Source organism: Dermacentor albipictus, chromosome 10 (genome assembly GCF_038994185.2).
Source record: "Dermacentor albipictus isolate Rhodes 1998 colony chromosome 10, USDA_Dalb.pri_finalv2, whole genome shotgun sequence".
Lineage (NCBI taxonomy): Eukaryota > Metazoa > Arthropoda > Arachnida > Ixodida > Ixodidae > Dermacentor > Dermacentor albipictus.
The window spans coordinates 50,754,997-50,762,013 of NC_091830.1; the positions used below are offsets into that span (position 1 = coordinate 50,754,997).

The 7,017-nt window shown below is 50.1% G+C and overlaps 1 protein-coding gene across 1 annotated transcript in view; it reads right to left on the bottom strand.

Annotated features, from left to right (window-relative positions):
- LOC139050435 (excitatory amino acid transporter-like) overlaps positions 1-6,477 on the bottom strand; it is a 217,440-nt gene extending 210,963 nt beyond the window's left edge. The window contains exon 1 of the mRNA XM_070526808.1: positions 6,325-6,477. The gene's annotated coding sequence lies outside the window, so the exon portion shown is untranslated. The remainder of the gene's footprint in view (positions 1-6,324) is intronic.
- Between the last annotated feature and the right edge of the window lie 540 nt (positions 6,478-7,017).

Sequence of the window (7,017 nt, forward strand, 5' to 3'; positions counted from 1 at the left end):
CCCATTTACGTAAGTATCTAAACTAAAAAGTAAATTACAGTAATAAAATTACACGGAAAACACCACAGCTGAACCATGAAGGATTCAGAACATAAAGGCAGCATACACGTCTTCCGAGAAAACGCCGGATAGTGACAGGTCTGTTGCATTCAGTTTTGCGAATGTGAAGGCTTCCACCAAATAGATCCTATTCGTAGGGATCACGATGTACACTTGCAGCTTGGGCTATCCAAGAACACATGCTTTTTTTTACTTGTGAGGTGTGCCCAACATGAATGGTGTGAAACGTAGCAGAGTGGCACGACTATTCTTGTCGAAAAAGAAAGAAAACGTTTCGAAGGTGGCATCACGGCACGAACCGTGAGGTAAGGAGAGAGAGAGAGACAGAGAGAGATAGACACTCTTTAATGAAAACTGGAGAGGTTTGCCAGGCCTCCACGCGTGCTACTAAAGCTTCACGCGATGATAAAGGAAATGCGACACTGAGAAAACACAGAGAACGCGAAAATGCCTCGTTGTGGTAACGCTCTCGCAGCCACGTATGTATTGCAATTCACATACAGCACTGCATATCATTTTCCTGTCTTTCTTTTTGCTAAACTTTTAATCTACGCACTTTTGTGTAGAGCCTTTGTTTCGTGACGCCGGTAATGTTTATTCGTACGCTCCCTGCTATGTCTCGTGCTTACCGGCGTGCGGAAAAGGTTAATGGATAATAAGGATAATAATATGGAATAACAAACATTTTGAAGATGGCGCCACGGCACCAATTGCCATGTAAGGAGAGAGAGAGAGATAGACGCCCTTTAATGAAAACTGGAGACACATCGGAAATATGTCGCAGCCCGCGCGCAGCTGAGTCGGGTGTCTGCGGGATCTGCTGTCCTGGTAACTCCTGTGCCAAACACGTGTTGCGCAACAGGATGGACGGCCGGGAAAATCGCACTGGATTCGCACTATCCGCAAGACAAAACGTGACACGGGTCAAGAGTTGCGAAACCGTGACCGTGCGCGGGTCTTCGTATATAATGTGCCACGTTTCGTCGCTCTGATAGCACGAACGGGTACACCCCTATGGCAAGAGGTGTCGCAAAGCCTCGCCATATCGCAGCAGGGGACGCTTCTGGCAAACTATCATACCTAACAAGCTCTAGTTGGGGGCCTGTATGTCTCAGTATAAATATGAATCTGAAACCGCAAGGCCTGCTCCGGTAATGCCGCATTTATAGTACGCGGAGGCACGCGCCAACTATTTCGGTGCAGCTGTAGGGAATTGCAGTCAGTGAAACATGTTGCAGTAGAAAAAAAAACAGGAGCGTAGTGAGCCTACGTGCATCTTAATTGAAAAGACCAGGCTTTCTTATATGACTTGGACGAAGGAACACTATATGCTACAGAACGGCATATGTGAGAAGACGACCAGCAGGTATCAGAGGTTGCTCCTTTTTTTTTTTGCACCATGTGTACAAAACCACGTGACGCGTCTCTAAGCCTCCTCTGGTACTGTTCAAACGCACCGTTTTGTCGCCAGTGCATGTACCAACCGGTCAGACTTACAGCACTGTCGTTCGTACAAGTATATTTCAACTTTTGAAGAAATAATAAATCGGAACGCTATGTCAGTCAGTTATGCGGGAATAGCTATTCCTTCCTTGGGGACTGATTTGGTAAGCAGTCATAAATAAATAAATAAACGAACAAACAAATAATCAAATCCACAGGGAAAGAAGTAAGTTACGAAAGAAAGAGGAAATGCGCTGCTGAGCTCGAGGTGGCCAGTTCGTGCAAGAACGATCGTTCACATAGATTTATGAGCACGTTAAGGGATCCCGGGTAGTCAAACTTCACCAGCAGTCCTCAACAACGACGTATCTCACAATCAAATCGTAATTTGGCGTGTAGAAACCACAGAACTCGATTTGAATTATTATTATTATTTTTTTACTGTGTGTCCTTCGTGAACTCAGCCTAATGTGCTTCCTGCCCAGAAGTTATAAGAATTGTAAAAGCAGACTCGAACTCAAGCTACTGCCTAGCAACTCACACGCGTTTTCAGAAACGCATCGCAAACTTGGAAGCCCCATGCTTGACTTGATCCAAAGGACGCCTGTCATGAACGCGCCGAAGAAAGCGCAACGAGCGTCTTCGGGACGATCCCGCTCCACGTGATTTGGATCAAGTCAAGCGTGGGGCTTCAAACTAAGATGCACTTCTGAATACGAGGAGATAATTAGAATAAATTGCACCATTCCAGGCTCGCGCTCGGTTACACCTGTTGTGTATATATGCGTGAGGATGCCACAAACCAGTAAGTGGACTTCCACGCCTTTTTTTTTTTGTAACCGGCACTTCGAATCAGGTGGGGTACTAATAACCTGTGTTGTCCGCTGTCGCGAGTCACCGCCAAAACACGTGCGCCTATGTGAAGAAGTCGATGACGCCGCGTCGGCGAATAGGAGCGTGGACACGTGATGCGAGAAGCACGTGAAAAGCGCAAAGGGCTAGAGGAGAATAAAATTGAGAAATAAAAGATCGCTGCCCAAGCACTCTTACAGAAGGTTAGTAAGCGAAGCAGAAATGTGCAGCTCCGGTTTTTATAACTGGATCATTCTCAACGGTTCATTAAACGACGGATTTGTAGGCTGCCGGATTCCCGGTACACAGGTGCTGCTTGCGCTCGGTTGCACGAGCCTGTTCTCGTGCCTGCGCTGCAGCATAGGTACGGCGTGGACGAGTTCGTTCCCGGTTGTGCTCACGGCGTTGTTGATCAAAAGCTGCCTGCTCCTCAGGAGTGCGTATGACACGTGGCCTACCCATGTCGGAGCCGGAGAGAAATGGCTGCGCGTGCGCTAGGTTGCGACGGAGAGAAACGACGTCACTACTGGCGCAGCCAATCGCGCGATTCTTTTTCTCCTTTATTAATGCGCATGCGCATGGGGTTGCGCCGGAAGAGTTTTAGGCGTACAGGCGACAGACGGACGGACGAATTGGCTAGACATATACAGCTTCGCCTTAAAAGCCGACTAAAGCGGAGGAGCTGGAATCGTTGACGCGGACAAAGAGCAGGGCCGAATCATATCCAGCTGTGCTCTGGAGACTGGAAGCGGCAACTTCAGGGCCGTGGAACGGAGAGGGGACGGGCGAGACTTGGTCGGCGACAGCTCCAGCTTCTGAGCCCTGATTAGGTCGCCGTGGCTGGGCTCTGCGGCCCCAGTCCAGCCCCACGATGCCGTAGTAACTGGCCGCTACCCATTGCCACGGACGCAATTGCCTGGCCACGTCAGCGGCCCAACGCCCGACTGGCCCAGACCGCGTCCTGTGCCGCGCTGGTCTTGGTGGAAGAAAACAACCCCGTCACTGGCAACTGAGGTCGACGCCTACGCTACGTCGGAACCACGCGGCCCGACGTATTAGGCAACGCCGTCTTGACGTCCACCGCTTCAGGCGACGCATAGGACATTCTATTCCTAAGGACCACTTGTTGGCTAGTTAAACAAGGGTACTTTGGTGTTCGTTGTTCTTCATGAGAATGTTTTCTTGAGATAATGTTTTTGAATATGTGTGCATTGCGGCTCTGTCTATTCCTGGAGCGCTGACATTTGTGTCGATTTTCCAGCCTGCCAGGATATTTCCTGCCACGCCACCAATTTTCGTAATCCGCAAATGGATTGGGGCAGGACTCTATAGTTTCAGTGAAGCAGTTAAATTTTTTTTTCTTGGAAAATTCAGCACTTAAATTTTTAGAACAACAGAGAGGGGCCGTCCAAAACTAACGCGAGGCCGAACGTGCCGTAGCGCGGGAAACTAGAGAGAAAGGAATGCTAAAACTCCAACTGCAGATTTGCACGAGCAACAGAGCATCACCGCGATGACGAGACAGGGTGGCGTCATTACCCTCCGGCTAACAATCTCCAAAGGCGATCGCGAAATCTGTCCGCGAATGCTAATGGCAGCTTTCGACGAAAAGCGCGGCGTCCTCCGCACGTGCATTTCTCGGACGCCTACTGGCACTTTCAGGTGGTCGCAACGTGTTAATTACGATTGCGATGATTTTCCATAGAGCAGTACATACTAAACATTCGGCCCACATCGGCCAGGAAGCGGGCTGTGCACATTGCGCCACCGCCAGCTAGCTCTTTTAGGACGAACGCCGCTTGTTGGTGCTGATCGTGAACTCCATACTGCGGCACCTACACACTACGAGGGATCGGCCAAGAAGCGTGTGCGTGCGTTCGCTGTGACGATGATTTTCATTCCATGGCACACACCGACGACTGGGGATTGGCCAAGAAATGGGAGGTACATATCGTGCAAACGCCAACTATAGCTTCTTGAGACTGTTGTCGACTGTTGATTCTGATTTTCAAACTATAGAACATGCCCACAATCGGGACTTTTCAATAAGAGGTCGGCACACGTAAAATCAGTAAGAATGAATTAAGCAATTCACGCCTTTATGAAATTCGTCATGTTGCGCAGCACGATTAGGCTAGAGCACATGGGCACGCCTCTTTGATCACGGCAACGTAACTTCAATAAAATTTACAAATATATCGCTTTTCTTTCAATAACTTACGAAAGGTTCACCTGACGTAGATTCCGACATGTGCGTTGCATTTGCATAATTTTTTCATGCGGCAAGCGCCATAATGCAAAGGCTATGAATTTTAAAGCGAAAGTTTTACTGGCCGCGAACTTGCGATTTCGCCGTGGCGGTGCTCCGAGGAGGCACATGACGTCACAAAGCGCGCCTCGCCGCGGATATTTCTCTCTATCGCTCCTTAGTCCCTACTGCGCATGCGCCACTAGTAGCACCAAGCCACAGGTGTCCCGCCGCTGCGCAGCGCCGCGCCTTTCCGGTGCCGCCGTTTGGTATGACGTCGCACCGCGTTCCTCATCGTTGCGCTCGCCTCCGCTCGCTTCGCCAGCTGCGTCGCATGCCTGATAACATGTCGGAGGATTGAAAAGGAGAGCTTGCGTGCGCCGCAACCACAGTTGAGGGAGCAGTACGGACGGCGACAATTGTGATAAGCAGGAGGAGGCCTCGAATCGACACCGGAATGAGATGAAGAAGAAAAGAATCGCCCAGGAAACACGAACAGCGCGCCCAATGACTAGCTAAACGCCGCAACATAGCTAGACAACAAGACTAACCTGGACTTGCAATCAAGATTAACCAAGGCTAACCACGATATGCCTTAGCTTTCGCTACGTATATCCTGGCATAGCCGAGCTAAACCACTGCTAATTTTTTTCATGCGAAATGTCCCTCAAATTATTTCTTTGTAACCCTGAGGTTCTAAGATTCGTTTCCTTTTTTTCCTCTACACGTCGAAGTAGTGGAGCGGCCGACGGTTGTTACAGGCATCGATACATATTCGTAGATACCCAAAAATATTATGCGAAGTGATAAATGTAGACTACACATAGAACGTTTGAACGCAACAATCTAAACAATTCTGCTCTATTTGGTCTCTCTTTATTGTTTTTCGCCCTCCCTGTCTGTTGTTTCACAAAACACGGCGAGGAAAATCGGTATGTTTATTGTGAATGCTGTCGAACGATGAGTGAGAAGAGTTGCTTCATTCGAAAGTGTAGTCATCAATAAAGAAGTTTGCCAATTTGCAGACAGTTAGAGTTAACCTATATTGTTAGTAAACACACTAACAGCCCGGAGTGTGTAGTGCTTAATAACACTGCCTGCACTGCAGAGAGTGGCATGTCAGATGATAGTCCATCAGTGAAATCATTCTCGAAAGAGCATCGCTCTCTGATTTTGTCTCACTCAACCCATACCTTGGTGCGACATAGAACTTTCAAATACAGCCACCTCTTCGCATGCTTAGATCCGAGCCCAGAATGATAACCAATAAGCGTAGTCAGGAAAGAAGAAAACATGACTTTTAGACCAAACATCGTCGTGATCTCGCGCTAAAACATTTTATGTGCTACTAAGTAAACAGGGTATATGCGTACTGAATGCGCAAACAATAAACCCAGTTTGGGACTGACGGCCTAGCATGCAGACAGGTGGTCGACGACAGTTAACACGCTTCACATATTACTACGCCAACAGATGCTGTACTATAGGAACAGTACCACTTACAGAATAAACACACTAAAGCAACAGATCCTGAGGTGACCATAAAGAGAAAGCTGCTTATTATTTCATTTGCACTTTCTTCGCTAGAAGTAGTACGAACAAGTTCCCATAATAGAGCAAAACACACAAGCCAAATCAAAAGCAAAAAAAAAGTAGCGCACCCATCATTAAGTGGGACGCCAGCAGCCAGCCAAAGTAACAGCTCGTACAAAACAACTCACGCGCAGACTCCCGTCGGGGCGCGTCTGTGACGTCACTCCTGGACTAGGGGGTGCGGGCGGGAAGTGACGTCACCACGTCACGGGTCGGGTCGGATGTGACGCGGCACGAACGGGGTTGCTTCTCCGTCGGGTCGGCGCGTGTGCGTCACACGTCGCGGCGGCAGCAGCAGTTTCGCAGCGGACTCGTCGTCGTCGTCGCGTCCGGCATGTCGTCCTCCGCGCGACAAAAAAAAACGCTCCTGTCTGCACCGAGCAGCAGCGACTGAGCGGTCGGTCCCGCTGTCGCCCGAGCGCTGTCTCGCCGGGCGCAACAGCGCCCCGGGAGAGGACGGCGAGGGAGACGACGCGCGGCCCGCGAGTGGCTCGCGCGGGGGTCACGTGACGCTCCCCGCGCTTTCCTCCTCGCTCTCTACCCCCCCTATCTCGGGAGTCTCGCCCCGGAGGGATGTGCTGCGGGGGAAAAGTATGTGGACTATGGGGAAAGAATGGGGAGGAAGTGTGCCTGGCGCTCGCTTCTTCCCCCTCCCCCGCCTTCGCTTTCCGCCGCCAGACGAAAGCGCGGGAAAGCAAGGCCCGCGAATCCGCGCGCTTTGCGGCTGCGCTCGTGTTTGGCGTTGGGATTAAACGACGGGATTAGCGTGGCCAGAGATATCCGGCCGCCCTTTCGAGCCCAGTTCTTCGAGAGGACGACCT